General features: G+C 40.4%; 1 long non-coding RNA gene across 3 annotated transcripts in view; it reads left to right on the forward strand.

Moving 5' to 3' along the window:
• Positions 1-21,501, forward strand: part of LOC119701552 — a 160,852-nt gene that overhangs the window by 123,063 nt on the left and 16,288 nt on the right. For all 3 annotated transcript variants that reach the window (XR_005257092.1, XR_005257093.1, XR_005257094.1), the window contains one exon: positions 3,595-3,889. This is a non-coding gene — a long non-coding RNA (uncharacterized LOC119701552). The remainder of the gene's footprint in view (positions 1-3,594; positions 3,890-21,501) is intronic.

Below are 21,501 nucleotides of genomic sequence, written 5' to 3' on the forward strand. Positions count from 1 at the left end.
CTGGACTAGAACACATTGACAGAAGTGTCTTTTTCCTTCCCATTTGTCTGCCTGGGGACTCACTATCAGGTCCTGGCAATAGAGTCTAAGATCAGAAATGGGCTCTGCCCAACCTGGTGCCATGGCTTGTTTCACGTCCCCGTTACTTTGGTGCCCAAGGTCCTGCACTAAGGGTCCTGTCTGGATCAAGGGCTTTGCCATGGAGAGTGCTGCCAGGTTTTGATGGGACACCAGCTGTACCGTTCCCTCAGGGAATGAGGGCTGACTCAGTCCCAGCTTGCTCTGGTCCTTAGGCTCACAGAACACCTATTTTCTCAAAGAGGATAATGCTACTATTGAAAGGATATAAAAGTGAGAAGAGAAAAGACACATAAAAAATGGAATAGGAATAGAACATATGCATTAGTCAGCCTTTTCAATGAATAATAAAAAGCATTTTTACGAGATTAAATTCAAGTCTTGTGTAAGTGAAAAAGGGATACTGTACTTGCTTTCTGTAAGGTACTGAATTTTATCTAAGGAGCCTTGCATTCTCTGAAAAAAAACCACTAAAAAGTTGCACAAATGTTGACATCTCCAAACCTACCTCTCCTAAATTTTTTTTAATAATCTGATAGCTCCTTCTTACACACTAGTTTGCTTTCATTTTGAAATCACCTGTTGTTGACTTTCTTTCTTTCTATGGTTGTTTTGTTTCATTATTTTGCCCTTCAAAATGCCCTTCCCTAAAATTCTAAAGATATTTTCTCCACTACAAAGAATTTCAACTCTGTTTGGTATTCCGCCTTGTAAAAATAGAGTACAAAACAAAGCACATTTAAACATTAATACTTTGTTGTCACACTTTTTTAAGATTGTACTGTTGGGGATAAAAACAGGCACCAGCATGAATGTAAAGGAGTAATAGTGGAAAGATAAAACAGCAACAACTTATCATGCTGAAAGAAATCTTTTTTTACTATGTCTTTGGTGAAATCCATTCATATAGACTTAATAATTCCTTTGCAAGAATTTGTGAAATCTCTCCACCTCTCTTTGTTCCCTTAGTCTAAATGTTCCCATATTTCTCTGGATGTTTTACTTGGGGAATAAAGAATTCCAAGTATATGCTCATATCAATAAACACATTGGATGAACTGAATATGTTCTGTAATCTGCTTCATACAGCAGCTCTGCTAACAGGATCTCATGTTTTCCTGAGCTCTGAAGATATGTGAAGCATCTGGCTTTGCTAAGAAAATGAGGCTAAACTGTAGATCTTTCTTTATAAAGCATGAAAGCAATGTGATGCAGCTAAGCTACTGTCAGAAAAGTAACTCTCTTCCTTAAGATAACCTGTCCCTTTTCACAAAGACCTGGTGTTTGCCACTTAGATAGGGCTTACTAGATACGGGTTGGATTTTTTCAAGGGGAGAATTAGATAATTCTGCTCTGTGACTGCAAGCTAAGGCAGTTCTCAGGGCCTTGCCCTTTAACTTATCCTATCACTATAACTGAATAAAGAGCTGACCTAGCTCAGATCTTTGACAGTAATCGTGCGTGAGCAGTTTGGCCAAGATCTAGCGTTGTACTTTCTGCCAGGTCGCAGGGAGAGAAATCTTGAGGTCTTTTTATTTCTTACATCTTACCTGTGCAACAGAAAGACAGCTTAGTCAGTGCTGAACAAATGCCATGATCTGACTAAGGATTTATACACCACAAGGCAAATGTCCTCTTTCAGACACTGTGGCATTTTGGGGAGTTCTTTCGGACTCTAGAGACACAGAAGTCAGTGGAAGCCCTGCCACAAATTGCAGGGTCCATTCCCTTGGCATCAACCTTGCAGAAATCCTCTGTGTTGCTCCTACTGGGCCATCAGTAGAGGCACTCTAGGAGAAACCCCTTTGAGCCAGCTCCAGTTACTCAGTTATCCCATCTCTTTTGTGGACCAAAACTAAATGGCCTCTTTGCTGCTTTGCTCTTCCATGGAACTTAGAAGTATCAGTTAAAGCAATATAAGGTTTTGTCAGAGACATCCCTTTTGTATCAAAACCAGTGTCAAAGACACCTAGGCAATTCCTCTGTGTCGTGGTTCTAGTTTAGGGTCCACCCTTTCAGTCAGACAAGTGTCTGCTCTGTCTGAAGTTCAACATGATAAAGAGGTCAGGAATAAGCAATAGTTACTGTTATTGCAGGGACAGAGCTTAAGTGGCCACATGTTCAACTAGAAACTCACATAAGACCAGAGCAAATGACATGAAGCTGTGTCAGAGGAGGTTTAAAGTGGATATTAGGAAGAAGTTCTTCACCCGGAGGGTGGTCGGGCACTGGAACAGGATCCTCAGAAGAGTGGTCACAGCACCAGCCTGAAAGAGTTCAAGAAGCATTTGGACAAGGTTCTCAGGCACATGGTGGGATTCTTGAGAATGGGCCAGGAGTTGGACTTTGATGATCCCTGTGGGTCCCTTCCTATTCAGGATATTCTGTTTCTGTGATAACTGTTGGACTTTCTTGTCATTTTAACATCTTGCAGCTGTTTTTTGCTTTTCACAAGGTGGCTGCACCACCCTGATTCACCTACCTGTCAACACAGGTGGTTGGCTTTCTCGTGGCTACCAGCCCCACTGGCCCAGGCACCCCAAGCAGGGTGGCAGAGGGGCATTGCTGTCAGTGTGAGGTCAGGCTGCTCTCCTGAGCCCTGCCAGTGCAGCACAGGCTGGGGGAGCATCCCAGCTCCTCCCTGCTGCCCTGCTGAGGGCTTCTTCCTTGCAAAGCTTCCCTGCAGGGCAGCTAAGGACATCAGGGTAGGGTGACAGATTCCAGGAGGAGGAGAGGAGAGGCGTGGGAGACCATCCCTTCTCTCTGCTGCTGCTGCTGCTGCCGCTGCTGGAGCTGTGCTGGAACCGGAGCCGTCGATGTGGCTCCCCAGAGTTAGTTGCTCAGCAACCAGAATCAATTAATATGCTTTGCAGAAAGTGCAGGGAAAGCCCGAGCTGCTGTCAGCGAGCAGGCAGGAGGCTGAGGGTGACTCAGGATCCCACTCCTGCCTGACACCCATTTGGTCCCACCCCATCTTCTCCAAACACCCCGTTCTTTTCCCCTTTCTCCTTCCCTGGGGTACTTTATGCGTGTGTCCCCAAATTCTTCAGGCAAAGTACCTCGTTGCTCAAGAAACCTCCTGCTTCAAGGCTTTTGCTTTTAGAGTCTGATTTGTATTTTTTGGTTATTTGTCAGCTTTTCTTCAACACTTTTCTAGAAATTCTAATATTCATGTTCTTTGGGAAGGGAAAGGGATAGCTGGTGTTTTTGTCAGATGATTTTAAAGATGCCTCAGGATGAAAAGGGTTGTTTGGTAGAACACAGTTGAGCAGCAGCAATGCAAATGCAATATGTGTAAATTGGGAAAGTTTTTGCCTCTTTCTTTGTTACAGATGATCAGCACTGCATATATGAGACCAAAGAGGTAGTACTGATTGTTGTGAAACACCTAGATAATAGAGTAAATGAGGGGGTGTTGCGGGATTTTTATATCTTCTCCTTTTCAGTGTAGTAATTTCAGGGCATTGGTAAGGTATTATTTTCTTTTTTTCTTTCTTTCTTTGATTTTCTTTGGAGTCCCTCTGATGACACCGCGAATCTGGGAATGAAGAACTTCTTAGAGCTGATTGGAAATGGCATTGCGGAGCTGAAACTTAACTGGAGGAAATATATCTCCTGAAGAAGAAAATATAATGCACTGTAAGGATCTGTCTTCTGGTGAAAAATTCAAGCCTAGAGAAAACTTGTCTGCTTTGTTAGGAAGAATGGGTTGGACAATTTTCTTCAGTTCCAAAGGATATCTGAATGCCATGCTGAGCTTAATCTCTGCAGCATGCTCTGTGCTTCTCATCTCTTCCTGATGCACTGCATGGTAAGGCCTTTTTCCTTTCTTTTAATAATAACTATCTTTCTGATGTGGTGAGAGGTATAAAAAATAGCAATAGTGAAATGAAAATTGAAAAAAATCTAGAAACGTAACAAAAGAATGTTTGCTTGCATGGTTGTTTTCAGGAGCAAGTGTCCTGATTACTGCAGCAGCTTTGTAAGATCATTTCTGTCTTTCTCCCTTGCTTTGTGAGAGTGTGTATGTGCATATGTGTGTGTCTGTGCACACCTGTGCTGTCATTTGCACTTGGACTGGAACATCTGCAGCTGCACTGTACATATTTCCATGCTAAAGAGGATGTTTAGGAATTGCTTTGACATTTCTCTCTCTTTTTCCCTCCCTCCCTCCATTCCCCTCCTCCTGCCTCCTCCTTCTCTTGCTCTGTCTGTTTCTCTGGGGTCATGGTTCTACACCTTCCCTGCACCTCAGTCGTGCACCAACCCCTAGAAGGCAAAAATGGGAGGTAAAAGAAATCCTATAGCAATGCAAGAATGAGTAATATTATTTTAGTAAATGAAAGATACAGAAAGGTTTTGAATGTCTGCAATACTGGCAGGTACGAAAGATTTATTCTATTTTGTTTCCATGGGAAACAACTACCAAGTGCAGACTCGAATGCTGTGTTTCAGAAACACTGGGAGACAGATCCTCTTACACAAGTCAGAAAGCCAAAAATGTGAATTATTACCCAGGTCATAAAATAAACAAATTCAGTATGGGATATTCTCACATCAAGTAACTTGCTGTGTATTAGAGGAGTGTTGAGAATTATTAGAAATACCTTCAGTGGGCATTGCATGATATTTTTTGTAAATAGCTCTAATGTGGTTTTGTCTTACTGGATGAAGGGTGCTAGGGCAGTGCAAGGAGATGTAACTACCTGACTTACAAATACTTAGGGTCATTGTCAAGAAATTGCCTAGAAGATCAGGAATTGCACACTTAATAAACTGGGATGGAAGAGCAGATTTCTTTTCTAGGAAGACTGGTTTATTTGGGTCTCTGTTTCAGAAATTAGGGTAGGACTAAAAGTTGATATAGTGGTGATGTGAAACATATGTATTTTCTTACACATTCTGGTTGATCACTGAGTTTGGAAAGTTGAGTGGTTCTTGAATAAACTGTGGTAAGGGCCTGCCTCCACTCTAAGGGCAACCCCTTAGAAATCTGACTGCTTTTGATGGAACTGGAAAAAGATCATGAGCAGGTTTGTGTGGCAGCTGTCGTGGACTGTGCAGCTGGGTGTGGAGAGGACAGGTTCCTGGCAGCAGGATGGGAGGGATAAATAAAGCCAAATCACAAAAGCCAGCCCACAGCAGGACTCATGAACAAGAATCAGAACTTAAATACTATTCAAAAGATGTCATTTTGTGGTAGTTCTCAATAAATCTCCTCCTTGTATGAAGGAGGACTCCATAAGGCAGTTTTTAAAGAGAGAATGGTAATGCAACTTCTTCAAATCACTGCAGCAGGAGGAAGCACAGATGAAAAAACACATTGTAGTGTGACAATATTTCAACAGGGTTCAGAGGAATCAGCCTTGACTTTAGGAATAAAGGTTTTGAATCACATACACTTGTGCATTGAAGCAGAATTTTTGTGTATTTTACTATCGAAAATGTGTGACTAGTGTAAGAACCAAAAAGCAAAACTAAGGAAGAACAACACAACCCATAAATGTCATCTTTACTGTCAGAAAGAATATCTTACAGAAGTCATCCCCTCAACTCTCTATGTGAACAAGGACTGCATCCTAAATTCAAGTTGCCCATTGCAAACCTCTCCTCACTTCAGCAGTTCTTTGTCAATCGGGGGAACAACTTGCACGAATATTATTGTTTAACCCCAGCTGGAAGCTGAACACTGCAGGGCTGCTTGCTCACTCCCCCCTGGTGGGATAGGAGAGAGAACCAGAAAAGTAAAAGTGAGAAAACTCATGGGTGAGACAAAGACTGTTTAGTAGGTAAAGCAAAGGCCACACACACTCAAGCAAAGCAAAACAAGGAAGTCATTCACCATTTCCCATGGTTCAGTCATCTCTGGGAGAGCCAGGCTCCACTGTATGTAATGGTCACTTGGGAAGACAAATGCCATAATTTTGAACATTCTTTCTCTCCTTTTCCTTTGTCTTTCCCCTGTTTTATATGCTGTTTTATGTGCACCATATAGTACAGAATATCCCTTGGGTCAGTTGGGGCCATCTGCACCAGCTGTGTTCCCTCCCAATTCCTTGTGCAGCCCCAGCCTTGGCACTGTGGAAGCTCTGCTCAGCAAGAGCTATAACATCTCTGTACTGTGAGTATGATTCTAGCACCAAACGTAGCCTCATACTAATTACTAGAAAGAAAGACAACTCTCTTCCAGCTAAACCCAGCACATTCTCTATTCCTTATTCTACACCATTGACATCATGTTCAGGTACCACACTATCCAATACATCCTCATTAACCAACCCCACCTTCCCATCTTTATATATAGCACGCAGATATCACTGCCTTAGTCTATGGACCACCCTTGTAAAATATCCAGAAATGTCCACCGAATCTCTGTTGAGCTCATTTAGTCCATGACTTTGGGCTCCCCCTCTTACGGTGGTCACTCAGAATGGGAGAGGTCAAAACTAGTACAGTGAGTAAGAACTACTCATGTGGATAAATTCTAAAAGGTTTTGTAAGGCTAGGCTCTTTGACTGTCATGGCAACAGATTTATTAGGCTTCAGGCATAATTTGGATTTTCCTTCTAAATAAAATCTTTTTTTTTTTTACCTATGCAAATCTTTTGCCTTGTAATTAGAGAAAGAAAAATAGGTCAATTACACTCTTAAAGATCATGCAACTGTACAGATATATTGTTAGAGAAGAAATAGCAGAGTATGCAAAAATTTACCTTTATTAGTGGCCTCCAAAATGAAGGAAAGTGTATTCTTATTGGAAACATTCATTGAATTATTATTTTTCTGACAGTATTAACATTGCTACTGGGTATTGTCAATTTTTCCAGGAACCCATCCTGGGTTCATTTGAAACATCACTGATATTACTAAATACTCTCTATTATTAGGTTCAAGGATACTTACCCAGCTTTTTACTACATTAAATATGTTCATTTTTTAGTTAATACATGATGTTTAGCTCTTTAGTTGATCCAGGAACATTTATCTTTACAGTACGGAAACACAATATGAAGTCATAATTATAGTAAACTTCCTACAGAATATAGATATATATTGAAATAGAAAGAATAAAATCATCTGGATTTCATTTCTCTGTGCAACTTTGCATGCTTATAAATGTTTATATTATTAGGATATATATTACATAGCAAGCAACATTTCATTAATTGTCATTCGTAAAGGATGGTTCCTTTTTACATAGGTTTTTTATTCCACAAGGTTGTGCATCATGGTAGAAAGAAAAATATTTTAAAAACAACCATAGCAGCTTAGTATGTGTCCAGTACACTAATGCAGTAATGGGTTCATTTGTTTATTTTATTCCTGTAATATACATCGTGATAATGGTGGATTCTTTTCTAAAGCTTGTGTATTTTGAGAGAGAAGGGTTTACCTGATACAGGGTGTTCATTTTCTTTAGCATACATTAGCCCATGATTTGCTGTGACTTAAGACACTTTAGTGACATTTTAAATAATTTAAAAACTGGCACAACAGCTGCATTTGGCTTTCTCTGTCAATTCTAAAGCAAGTACAATTAGGAAATTCCTTTTCTTTTAAGATACTTATAGTAAAGGCAGCATAAACAGGTTATAGTTTATCTTTCTTTAGATAAACAGTATGAATTAAAGCTTGAACCATCTGCATTGTTAGGGAAGTTACACTGAGCAGTGGAAATATTTTCCACACCTGGAGCAATTATCTCCAGTCAAGAAAAATGTGGTACATAAGCAGTCCCTCTATTCCTGAATGCCTTGAGCTGTCTTGATTCAAGATCCAGCAGAAACCTGTCTTTGGAAAGGCCTGAAAAAAACCCAAAGCAAATCCCAAATGAAACTTGAAGTTTTGTCATTTAAGTGTAAATGTCCACAGAAAGAATGTTTCTTGGTCAAGTAATTTCTATAGATCAGCATCTGTGCTTTACATAACCCAGGATCAAAACTTGAATTTTTTTTTTAATGAGAAGTCCTAAAAATCAATATGTTTGGAAACGCTGATGTCAAAATGACACAAGAATTAATTTTGACATTTTTACTCATACTTCCATTTGTTACAAGAAATTATAATTCTATCTGTATATCTGAAATTTTGCAGCTTTTTTTTTTTTTGTTTTAACAGGAAAGTGGTATTTGTGATTTTTTTTTTCACCAGATGTTTTATAGCTGTCCCAATATTTATTGTCTCTCACAAGTCATTCCTTTAACTGGAACCTTTCTGAAGGGTCATCTTTAGCACTTCATATTGCCTAGCCCCATATTACTGACACTGAGCAGCAGTTCTCACCAGACCTATGGTAGAACATAACTCTGATGGCAATTCCCTCCTTTAATTCTTCTTGTGTCTTCAACAAAAAGCAGGCCTCTATTGTTCTGAGTTTTACAGATACCAGAAGTAGTGCTTTTTACTACAAAAGCCTTCAAGAGGCCTTCAAAATGCATGCAGGAAAAGTAGAATTAATCTAGTATTAATATCCTTATTAAATAGATAAGGAAGGGAGCAACAAAGAAACTGCCCAAAGCTATGCTGGCAAGGGAAGAGTTCGGAATTGAACCCAAATGTCCTTATTCTCAGTTCATCACTGTCCCTGCAAGGTTGGTCTTCATTTCGTTCATTTCTTTGCTTAATGGCTTATATTTGGACTTCTAAGTTAATACTAGCTGAAGTATCAAATGTGAAAGGGAATTACTGATGCATACTTCCTTTCCAGTCTGACACAGTTGTCCTAAAAATTATTTTTTCTCTCCTGAGCCATTCTGTTTGAATGTAACCATTAATTATGTAATTGCTTTGCCACACAGGGGAAGTAGATCCTATATTAAACGGAAAGTTACTAAATATAAATATCCTAAACCTGCCATACAGGTTCTGGGGGATGTACATATGTACCTGTTTATGCTGCCAGGCTCTAGGGACAGCTGTGGGGCTATGCAATGGTTTTGAAGGCTTTTGGCAAATTAATCAAATTTAAACACTGAAAAAAATCCAGTTAAAAAGATTGATGTCTAGAATCCACACAGGTCATTATGAATCCAGCACTTGTGGGAAAAATAGTTGAAAGAGAGAATATGATACCCAACAGTGATTATTATTATTATTATTATTAACCCTGGTATGCTTCCTCTGTCCAAGGTAATCAAATTTTGTATCCTCTTTATGAGAAATGAAAAGAGGGTTTACGTGGAAAGTACTTAGTAGCTAAAATTACATCTCAAGTTGGGGGAAAAAAAATTAACTTGTCATCTCAATACAAACTCAGAAAAATTTTCTACATGTCAAGAAGGAAAAATAGCTTTTTGCAAATATGCCAGAGTTTTGGAATGAGTTCTGCAGAATATCCCAGAAATCTGCCTCACATCGGTCTACTTGTGCAGCTCCAGGTGTTAAATGCCTCTGGATGCTGACAAGTACAGGACTTGCCCAATTACCCAGTGACATATTAACGTAGAAGAATATGAAATTCTGATTAAAAACAGTACTTTACAGGAAATCTCATCTCTCTTTGGTTTTATTCCTGCCAAATGTTAAGAAGAGAACTTAAAATGGACCTTACTGCACCAAGTATAATATTTTATTTTTTCTGACATAAGCTTTTCACAGGCTTGTAATGGAAAAATGTTAGCAAGGAATGCTTTTGTCAATACATACTCCACTCTAGTAAGGAATTACATAACTTCAAAATAATGTTCTCCAGTGCACAGAGCTCAGCAGGAGGTTCACCTGCACTCTGATTCCATCCACAGTGATGGTGCAGAGGGTTATCTTCAGCCTACCTCTGCCTTCCATTCTAAACTAGACCTAATGTTACCTGTAATTATCATAAAAGAATTTCTGAAAGTCTTTTCTAGCTAAACTGACAATTTTTGCCATGGAACCTTGGATATTAGAGTACATAGAGATATTTAAGTTCAAGCACATGCTGGTGCTTAAGAATCTATCTCATGGACTGTACTTATTTTTTAAGCCAGAGGGAGTAAGGTATTCAAATAACTTTGAGGATCTGACCATGGGGTTTATAATATTTGTTTATTTTCCACAAAATTAGGAGTCAGGAAAGTAAATCTAATTATTGTAGTTGGGTAATTACTGAAACTTGACAGGTAAAGTGGTTTTTATTTGGCTGAGAAATATTGGAGAACAACTGAAGTCCATCAACATAAATGATGAAAAATAAATAATGAATTTCATTCATTGTAAGAGCCTCAGAGGATATAAATGCAATCCATATTCTTAACTTCTGAATTCTGAAAATTTGTGATTTATCATTTTATGCATATGTCTTTAGATACTGAAAAGCAACACTTTCTCCTTCATGTGAAACAGTGATACATTTGATGAGAAAAATTAGGACTTTGATGAGAAAAATTAGGACACATCCCAAAACTTAGCAATACTGTCTGCACAGTGAGATTTTACTGAACTATGTTAAGAATACCAGAAACTTTCCTTTAAGAAAGACAAGCCTAATATTTGAAAACAAAACCATGTAACTTTTTGAATGGAAAATCTTATGACAAGACTGTCTAAGAGCCATGTGTTAGAATTCCTCTTTTTACCTTGTATCTAAACAAAACACTGTGTAAAAGGTTTTTTGTTCAGGTGTTCACAGTAAATGTACCTTTTCACTGAATACAGAAGCACTACAAAATACTTAGCAGAGAAAGGTAGGATTTCAGAAAGGCTTTTAAAGAATTTTGAAAGTGGCTCTTAATGGATGACCACAAAGGGCCTTAGGATAGTATTGTTTCTGTGCTGCTGAACACAGTATTTGTCCTCTCTATGTATTAATGAAAGCTAGAAAACAAATCTTTCTATAAGGAAGATTTTCAGTAATGTCATGCCTGTTTGGTTTGGGGTCCTGTGACCTCATTCCATAGCAAATGGAAGGTTGCACCAAAGTGCTCTGAAGCCTGGCACAGCTGGATGAGTTCTAAAAACACTGCTTTGGAAATGTATAACAATTCACACTGTACCTGCTCCTCTGGAGCCATTCTGAGGTGTTGTTGGCTCAGCATAAAGGTGATCATTGCATTTTTGACATTATTAATGCCGGCATGTTTTAATGTGTCATTTCATTGGGACCACCCTGACTGAGTAACGTGATGTACCTCATTGCATGGCTTTGATACATGAGCACTTTAGAGGAGATTGAGGAAGGGCTGTTCTTTTACTTCTGTTCCTAATTGTTATGCCACAAATTCTGCCTCTCTTCATGTGCTTTCAAAAGGAATTTTAAGGGACCACTGTTGTCTTTCAGTTTATTTGTTGGCCACATCCTGAAAACCATGTAATAGATGTTGAATGCTAAAGGCTCCATTCCTCACTGAATTGCAGTAAACTAGTAAAAGACCACAAATCACATCTACAATGTTTCAAAAGGGGAGACAGATCAAAAGCATCACTAAAAAAAACCAAAATAACCATAAGCAGACCATGGGTAATGGTACAGAGAGAATCCTACAATGGTTTTGCTGAATCTATCTCCAAATCCATTTCTGACCTCTCATCTGGCTTTCAGCAGATGAGTACATGAAGAAGGCACACCAAATGGGCATCACAGGGGTTTAACATCAGGAACACTCTTGTTCCTTACCTCACAAACTTTTCCAACCAGCATCTCCCTGCAGAAGTTAAGTTGCGTGTGAAGAGAGAAACAACCTTTCTGAATCTCTCCAGGTTAAGCATGTGAATAGCACAGTGTGAATATGATGCAAGTAGACAGGATCAATAAGCAATTTCCTTCATAAAACAGAGACCTTCAGTTAAAATCAGTTAAAAATTTTTGCCAAGTTACAGCACATGAATTACTATATATCTAAGGAATCTGGCAACCTCTCCTCCTTGCCCACATGTCTCTAGCAGATGCTTGTACAGATTCATCTTCCCTTGTTCTTTTTTGTGTTTTTCCCAGTCCATGTGGACAAACATGGTTAAAACAGTGCATCTGGGTACATCCATGCATTGCATGTGGGTATAAACCAGGATTCTCATCCCTTCAGTGCATATTTGCACATGTCCCTCCTGTGAAGGGTCACACCTGTGGGACCACACCCTGTCCTGCCTCACCAGGGACCTGATCTCCTGTGGCTTACAGACAGCTCCCCAGCCCTCAGTAATACTGCTAAGACCAGATTCCTCAGCTGCATAAATGATGTGTGCATAAATCACATCCCTCATGTAATTAAAAAGCCAGCCAGCATGGCCTCATGGGCCATGGCCATGTGCCACTTTGTCTCTAGGTCTATGTGCTCTGTCTGTATGATCTTGTGGGCCATATCCATCACAGACCCTCCCTGCTCCTCAATACAAGGCCCAAGCTCTGTGCTCAGAATTCAGCTTTCACTCATCTGATGACTGCTGCTCTGTTATAAAACGATCCCGTTGAGATGAACTGAGATGCTTTGGGTAGCTGTTTGGGTAGGGAAATAGCAACCAGGTAGGACTCTTCCACTTCAGCTGCTTGCTTTGCTTTAGGCTTGGGTGTGAAATGCAGTACTTTGCACTTGAACGTGCCCCTGTCCTCAGGGCTGGGGTGAGAGCTACCGTCCTACTTGTGATTGTTACAGCTGCTGTGAATTGAACAGGAGCCAGCATAGAGCGCTTAAGGAAGACCACACAGCCCCAGTTCCCCACAAACACAAAGGATTGGGCCAAAGCTGCTATCTGCTTCACACTTCTTTTTCTCCTGGTCTGGAGGTATGAAGTCCCATCTTCTTTGCTTTTACAAGATGTAAAGATGCTGATCCTCCTGGAAATCAGGTTACCATCACTGTGGGAGACAGCTTCCAGTTCTGTTTGTCAGAACTACTGAACCTTGCTTGTGTGTCCCAAGGTGAGGATTAATCTGTTAATGTTTGTAAAAAGCTATGTAAATGATCTGTATCATGCTGACAGGTCAAGTACTGCATTGCTCACTGGCTGCTCTTCCTGACAGCTTAAGATACATGCCAAACAATGCCTACTCTTTCAGACCGTGTTCACTGATGTAGTTTGACTGGCTTAACCCTCTCAGGATTTGGACTTACTGCCTCTAGCCTACGGATTGGATGATAAAGCACAAATATGCAAAGCTGGTGCTTTTCACATAACCTAGAATTCAATACAGACCTTGATTTATGCTTGCACAGGACCATGGGCTCAAAGAAAACCTCTTGGATCTATTACAGTACATGTGCAGTTCAGGTCCTGAAGGGCAGTGGAAAGCAGTGAGCCAAGCAGAGCTCAGGGCTGTCCTTGGCTGTGGGCAGAGGCAGCAGCAGAAGCTGCTTTTGTGAGCCACTGGCGGGATTTGGCCCTGCTGCACCTGCAGGAGCTGCAGAAGCTCAGAACAGCTGCAGGGCTCAGCAAAAGCTCATCCAAGAATGTGAATCCTACCAAGAGGAGAATTTGCTAGAAATTTGGGAACCTTTTTGTTCTGTGTTTATCACATAGATTGCCCCTAATATCAGTTATTGAGATCAGGGTCTGACGGGGTAGATATTGAAGAAATGATAAGCGAAACAGCCTCTTCTAGAGAATTAAATTCTAAGTGAATGCAACTCCCATAACTAATGCTGCAGGCACACAGAATGCCAAAAAGATAGTAACTAATTTCACTGTCTGCTTGACTACATACTTGCTCCCAGTTATCAGAATTATATGTGAAACTTTATGTTAATTTTTGGTATAAATGATTAATACTTTCAATTATCTTTAAAGCCTTTTGCAGAGAGGATCACCTGCAAAAGAGGATCTTTACAGATGTCTCTCTGGGTCTAACTGTACTTTTCCCTAACTACCTAAGCCAGAGAGCCATGCTGCAACATGACGCAGGGGCTGTTCTGCTTAGAAGCTGTTACTAAATAAGATTAGGATCGACAAAAGAATGGGACAGTCTGTGAATCTTCATGGTTGCATGGTCTTCTTTGAGGTTACTGCAAGTGATAACTTACTAGTTGGCTCATTTCCAGGGACTCACATAGGGCTGTAGGGTCTATACATACTCTAGCAATTTGGGTGACCAAGTTACTACAAAGTATATTTTGTTTCTCCCACTGTTGCTCATCTGGGCAACTTTTGATTTCCAAGCCTAATCCAGTAGCTGATGATCTGTGAGACTTGTGCCACTGATTTCTTCCACAGCCAGATCAAATCACTGGCTTGTTTCATCTTCACCACTGGTACAAGTTGCTGTGGTAGAAAATAGAAATATACCTTGGCTTTGCACTTTATTTCTTTAACTGGAACTTTCCATTCCTTTCCTCTTTTAGATATTTATCTGCCATATGCTTGGGGCTTCAGTAAATGTTCAGGGCATATCTCTGTGTCTCTGCGCAATGCCTTTGCACACACATCTCCACTGGTATGTGAATTGCTGCTCCACAGCTGGGTATCTCCACGATCCAGTACACCTCTTCTTTTGTTTCTCTCAAGCAGCCTGTTTGTCAGCTGCAAAACTCCATGAAAATAATTGATAATGAAAGGAACTGATTTCCTTTTGAAAAAAGAAATCAGTTATTCTTTCTCCTTGTAAAATGACAGCACAGCTCCATTTTAGGTCTTTGTTTATGCTTGCACCAAGCAAGGTGTATAAATGTACCCAGCTGGCATTGATCTAGCTGGATTAAACAACAGGCAGGGGAGAGGTGGTGGAGCATGGCCTTCAGAGTGCATCTCAAGGGGGTAGCAGGACTGTGGCTGTGGTTTCAATAGCTGTTCCTCATGGGGGTCCAGGCCTTTTATTTTCTAGGAGACTTCTACTCCCACCTGGCTAGGTGGCAGCTACCTCGGGCACAGTTGTGCGTGCAGCAGTCCTGTCACTGTAGCAGAGAAATAGCTGATGTCAATTATAAATGACTGCAAGCTGAAGTTGGAACGGGATGAATTTATAAGCCTTGTTTGGGAAGTTTTAAATATCTTGTTTACTGTGCTGTTAAAAAAAAAAGGTAAAATGTTAAAAAAACAATGAAGACCAATCATCTGTAAATCTTCCTTTGATGTGATGCCTAGTGATAGTCTAGTGTTTACAGTTTTGACAGCAAAATGACACAAGGAAAAAAAAATCAAAATTAGCATTTACAAGAATTCAGAAATGAGAAAACAGAAGGAAGACAGCAGAGATTTGTGCTAACAGAGGAATTATGGCTTTCAAGAAAGGGCAATGTGCCATCTATATAGCACAATCATTTTTGTAAATCCCTGTTTTCCTTCTTGGCAATTACCACCTGGCAACAGTGAGATAGAGGCAGCCCATACACTGCTTTGACAAGATGGCAATCATGTTCTTTAATAAAATGTTTAGTAGCTCTGCACAGCATTGTCCCAGCAGCATATGACTGGGGAGAGAGTGCTAATATGAAGGGAGGGCAAAGACACAGTTTCTCAGAGCCAGAATTATTCATGCTGACCAGCTTCCCAATTGCAAAGGGTGTCCCTGTGTTCATGAAGGTGCCCTTAGAACCCCGGAGGCCCTGACTCCTCAGTCCCCACCTGGTGCTCTGGCCACTCAAACATCCTTCCTGTGACAGGCAACAGCATCCACCAAAGCTGTAATTGCAAGTGGAGTGTAGAAGAGTTTGTTCTCAACTGGTTGTGCAGTGTACAGAAGGCAGCACGTGTTGGTTAAGCATGGTGTACATGCAGGTACCTATGAGAAAGCTATTCTGTTTTTAAATATTAGCAAATATCTGCATGTGGTGAAGTGCTGCGGATTTGTAAGTCATGCACATTTTCTCCTCAGTAATGTTTACTTTAGCCCCGGGGACAATGCAGAGTGTAGCTGTGACCAGAATGGATGACTTCATAAGAGGAGGGAACTTACCCAGCCTCACTGACAGATTTTTATGAAGGGTTTCCCAAAGCCAGCCTGCAGCAGTGCATCACTACAGATACACTTCTGACATTTGTAGTTCAAGAAGCAGTGGTACTAAAAGTAAAACACTGCCAGTGGGCTTCCATAAAAAGCCTGATTCTTGGATTATTTCTGGGGGTTTCAGTGGAGCTATGAGCTGTACGACCCTAAGCTTTCTCTTGGAAGGACCTCAACCAGCCTGCATCTGTCTTCCTTTCCACCCCTGCCAAACAGTGCTGCAAGTTCCAGGGAAGCAAGGACTGGAGAAAAGAATCAGGATTTGTGAGCAACTGCAAGAAAGAGACATATGAACTCAAGAAAAAAGACTCAGGAGTCCTTTGAATGTTTACTCTCAGAAATAAGCAAAAAAATTCTCCTGACAAAACCTTAGCTTCCAAAAAAATTGACAAAGTTAATTTATTATCCATAAAATAGATTATCCTTTTGGAAAAATACCTGGAGTCTTTCTTATCCATGCAGAATAGATTGCCAATATTCCTATGGCTTCTGCCACAGGTCCTAGTCTGATTACAGGCATGAAATGTAGGTAAATGTAATTATGATACAGGCAGATTTATGTGTCCCCAGGCAGGTTTTAAAATAACAACAAGAGTATAAATATTGGATCTATGGAAAGAAAATGTCCATTATTAAAATCAGTCCACAAGCTAGTACTGTGAAAAGCTTTCTTCTTCAATACCACTGTCAGCCCTGCTGAGATTTTAAATTGGAGTTTGTCTAGTGTAACTCTCACTTTCTATTTAAAAAGCAAAGCCAGAAACATTAAACTTTTGTCTCAGGTTTTTAAAGTACAGGAAAGCTAATATAATTACTGCATTAATGTAGAGTTATGAGCTTTTAGGCTTCCCAGTTTTTGGCAAAGAAGGGTTGTGTCTCTTGATTCATGGAATAAGATATTTCCCAGTATTTGCCATACTCTTTCTCTTCGGAAAAAAATCTGCATCCCTTCCTCTCCTCTGGACCATTTGGCATGGCTGTGTGGTTTGTAACTGCCTGTGCTTCCCTCCAGAGCTGGCTGCGCTTCAGTCAGCAGTCACTGTGCCGAGTTTTAGGGTGAATTATGGGAGTGTGTGCTTGACATCTGGAGTTCTACGGAAATGTGGAGCATGGTTCAAATCTCATAAAGGCTAACGGAGATGCAGAGCCAGGTCTGTGGTCTGGCTGAGGCAACGCCCATGCCAAACTCAACAGAACAAGTCACTGGGTGAAAGAAACTGTCTCCTTTTGGACCCGTGGCATGCACAACATGGCTTTTGGTGTCAGCTTAAAAGAGAGTGGTTTAGAGGGTGGCACAAAATCCCTGCGAGAAGCACAAGGATTGGATATGCCACCTGTGTCAGTGAAGTTTGGGTGGAGCTAAGGACTGATGGGACAAGCAAAGTAGGACTTAGCTTGAGTTCTTAAGCTAGACAGGTTTGTGTGAAAGCAATTAACCAGCTGGGAATTTTTTGGAGAAAAATTACTTTGAACAAAAATAAATCTTTGGAAGGCTGTTTTTGTGTCAGGAGGAAATAGAGAGGAATTTTGTTTAAGGATGTTTTTATGAGTTGTGTTAATTTATTTTCATTCATCATTGGCATTGATTAACACTGGATTGACAAGACCGTGTCATTATTAAGGCTTTATTAATCATCTTTAGGAAAGTAGTTGGTATATTAACAAAAAGAAACCTGCACATTTTATTTGGTGGTTTTTTGTGCCCCTCCTTGGAGTCTCTAGAGCCACAGATCAATTGCCAGTGTTTAGTGACCTTCTGCCCATGAGTGGAAGGCCTGTGGGTGGGTTGGGTCTTTTTCTATGGCTGGTACTTGTACATTGCATAACCTAAGATGACACTGACCCTTTCAGCCTTACAGAAATAATATTCTCAGCACAATGGATTGCTCTTGAATGTTTTCTGCAGTGTACTGAGTTACATGCCCAAACATTTTTTTTTCATCTTGAGCGTATGTCCAACTTTCCTCTCTGCTCTCTTTGTTGCACGAGTTTGATTGTAGCCAACAGCAAAGGTCAAAAGACATTTTACTGTTTCTATTTCTATGTTTCTGTTAAACTGAATTAAATTGTTGGTGCTGCAAAGTGACTTAAAAAGCTTATGCTGCAACTCTTCAACCAGCATAAACTGAAGATGAGCTGCATCAGTTTAAACCAGAAGGTTCAGAGACAAAATGTGGTCCAAAGAACAGGTGCTGATCTGGAAACCAAGAAAAAAGGTTTGGTTCTCTGGAGCAGTGGGCAGCTTCATGAATTTAGATTAAATGTTTCATCTCCCCCTGGCTCAGGTTTTCTGAATGGGTGGTAGATTGACACTGTATTTTTAAAGCAATTTGCACATTCAATTTTTCAGTCATGAACTCTTCTTTCACATCTAACATTTATATATGACTGCCTGTTTAATCTACATTACAGATAGGTCTTAAAATCATAATATCTGGAACTGCTATGGTATCCTGGAATGGGTTAATTACGTTTACCAGTGTCTGTGAGTATTCCCTAGAAGGTGCCATTTCTCAGTCCAGATTTGGAGCAGCACTGACTTTTGTCCATCAAGCATCCTTCCATTTCTTTCCTACATAGTGAAGAAAATCCAAACATTCTCTTAGAGTATGAATTATTTTGATCAGCATTTTCAGGTTAACCTGAATTAAATATTTAGTTCAGCCTTCAAATAGCTTTTGGAGAAGTTTGGCCTAAGTGGTCAGGGTTTCTAAATCTTAGATTTTTTTTCTATTTGTTAGAATTTCTTCAAATGTCATGAACTGAAAACACCTGAATATCTTTGCTATGATTAGTGTTCACTTCCCAGCTTTGTTTCCTGAGGAAAGTCCTTTTTCTCACCAGAGCCTGAAGAACAGGGCTACTGTTTTCCATGGGTTTTAGATGGTCTGTGACCATAAGCATTTTTTCGACTAGGATGGTCAGTTCTCCAAATCAGCTCACCCCAGCACTCCTTGATGCCACCTTAGAGCATGAAAGAGAAAGAAATTGATCAAAATCTCCCTAGAGGATCACCTGGCTTTAAAAATACAGGTAAAGACAAATGGATACTTCACAAATGTGAGCAAAGTATCTTAATGGAGAAAGCATCAATCCTATAGGCATGGAATGACAGCAGCTAGAATAAAACGCAGGTCTGTGTGAACATGCAGAACATCTTGGGCAACAATTCACAACATATAAACAATTTGTTTTGAGAACAAAGTTTAAAGAAACATTATCCAATCTACTGTTTCCAGGCAAGTTGCTATTTATTTACTTATCACACAGGTTCAGTGGGACTGAGTGCACTCCCTATATGTTATAAGGCTCCTGGGACCTACACACAATCATTTCCAATGACCAATTTTGCATAATTCAGATACTATGAATATTTTATTTATTGTTAGCAGCCTCTTTATTGCAAGCAAAATTTTTAATGAATCTGTTATATGTTAAAAAAGCCCCCAGGATTAAACTTCTTGGCTCTCTGTTCTGGGGTCATAAATCCAGATTAGATTTCTTTTTAGCAGTAATTTTACTCAAGGTTTTGTGGATATAGTATGACTTGGTGTCCATTGAAGAAAAATGTGGCAAAATATACATTCTTTTCTTGAAATCCTTGTGAAGAATCACCAATATGCTAGTGAATTGTCTGATACAAAATGTCAGTGAAATTTGTGGCTATGTTCTTGGCCTTATTCACATTTTATATGGCCACTGTTTTAAATTACTAGCACTACATTAGAGTATGTCAAGAGGCATCATACAAACAGATACAATTTACCATGACCTTGAGGCAACGTGATGTGTACGTTGCATTACATTAGCTATCAAAGTATGTTCCTTATATAGTACAGTGCCCACTGCAGACAGAGATTTGGGTTGTTAGGCATCCTGTACAATTGGGAGACATATGCAAATAATCTCTCTAGATCTGTGGCCACATAAGTTGTATCTTTTTAAAGAGAATAAGCGATAAGAAAAAATAACTGAATCCAAGATGCTCTGCTCCATAGGCAAGGTGAAATCTTTTGCTACCCCGTGGAAATCTCTGCACCTCAGGAAGCACATAACCATGAGGGTGACCAAGCAGAGGAACAGGTTGCACAGAGAGGTTCTGGAGTGTCCATCTTTCAGATACTGAAAAACCTCCTGGACATGGGTCCTGGGCAACTGGCTGTAGGTGATCCTGCCTGACCAGGGGGTTGGACCAGGGGACCTGCAGAGGTCCCTTCCAACCTCAGCCTGTGATACTCACAACTCCCAACAGCAAACACTTGCTATAGCAATGCACCAGTGCACAGGGCTTAGGGAAACCAGCTCTTCCCATGCTCTTTTCTACACTGCCTGTCCGAGAGCATTTTGTGAGTTAATTGTGACGTTTTCCCTCCCAAATCCCAAGTTCTCTGCTCTACCACAGAGCTCTTCCCCAAGACCTGAAGGGGAGATGTGTCACCTTGGCCTTGTGTTTTCCCAAATGTGTTACTCCTGGCAGAACCAGCTTGTTTTCCCAGGAGCAGGGGACCTGCATAAGTCAAGTTACCATCTCTCTCCCATGCCATGCTCACTCAGAGCATGAGCCAGAGGGGCAGCTGCTCCCATGGATCGAGGCCCTGACTCTCCCGGCTGTGCCAGGCTTGTGCAAATCGACCTTCAGCAACCCACTTCAACCTTCTGTTCTTCCTCCCTCCCTTTCTTATACTTCACACTGTTGTAATTTTGCAAGCTGCTTGGGCTAGGTATCATTCTCACTATCTGTGTCTGGTTTCTAGCCCAGACGTCAGCAGGGGTTGCTGCATGCTGCTGCAATATAAATGACTAATGATGATGATAAAAGGTGTGGGAGTTGGTTGCCTGGAGTGTTACCCTACTTTGACAAGTTTGGTTTAGAAACTAGCTTCTTCCTCAAATTATCTGCTATTTTATCTTATAACATCTAATATTTTACAAGTGGCAAGGGATTTTCAGCTGCCTCCATTTTAGAATGCTCATCCCAGGACTTTGAAAGAGGCTTTGAAATTTTCAGAGTTTGAACAGTGTTGCTGTGACTGATAGCCTTCAGTGTGCCAATAGCCCTCAGTGCGAGTTGCAGGGTATTGGAACCTTTAAAACTCAGCTGGGAATGCATTCTAAAAGAGGCATTCAATAGGGTAGTGCTCTATTTTTAAATTTGGACTGATACAGGTAATAATTACACACAAAACAGTATGTGAGAAGAACATTATCAAGGTTGTGCAGCTCAGCACTTGAAGCTAAGAAATGCTGTAAGCACAATTGTCTCTACTCCATTAATTTGCCACCTTGCACAGGTGCATCAGTCACAGAGTGTTTTTGCGCAGGATCCGAGTCTCACTTGGTGCCCATAATAAATGACTCCGTTTGTGAGTTCAATACTTGATTTTCTTTTCCAGGCATAGTTCAGACTCTGCTGTGAAAGCAAAATTATTTCCTGCTAGGGCATTCCAGGGTGTTCCACCGTGCAGGTCCTTGCCATGTGCAAACACTGACTAATTTCCATTTATAGCATCTTAATAGCAATTCTGAGTATCATTGCTCCCTGGTACAGCTGATAACCTAAGGCAAAAAGGAGCAAGATT

The sequence above is a fragment of the Motacilla alba genome, chromosome 5, assembly GCF_015832195.1.
Source record: "Motacilla alba alba isolate MOTALB_02 chromosome 5, Motacilla_alba_V1.0_pri, whole genome shotgun sequence".
Taxonomy (NCBI): domain Eukaryota; kingdom Metazoa; phylum Chordata; class Aves; order Passeriformes; family Motacillidae; genus Motacilla; species Motacilla alba.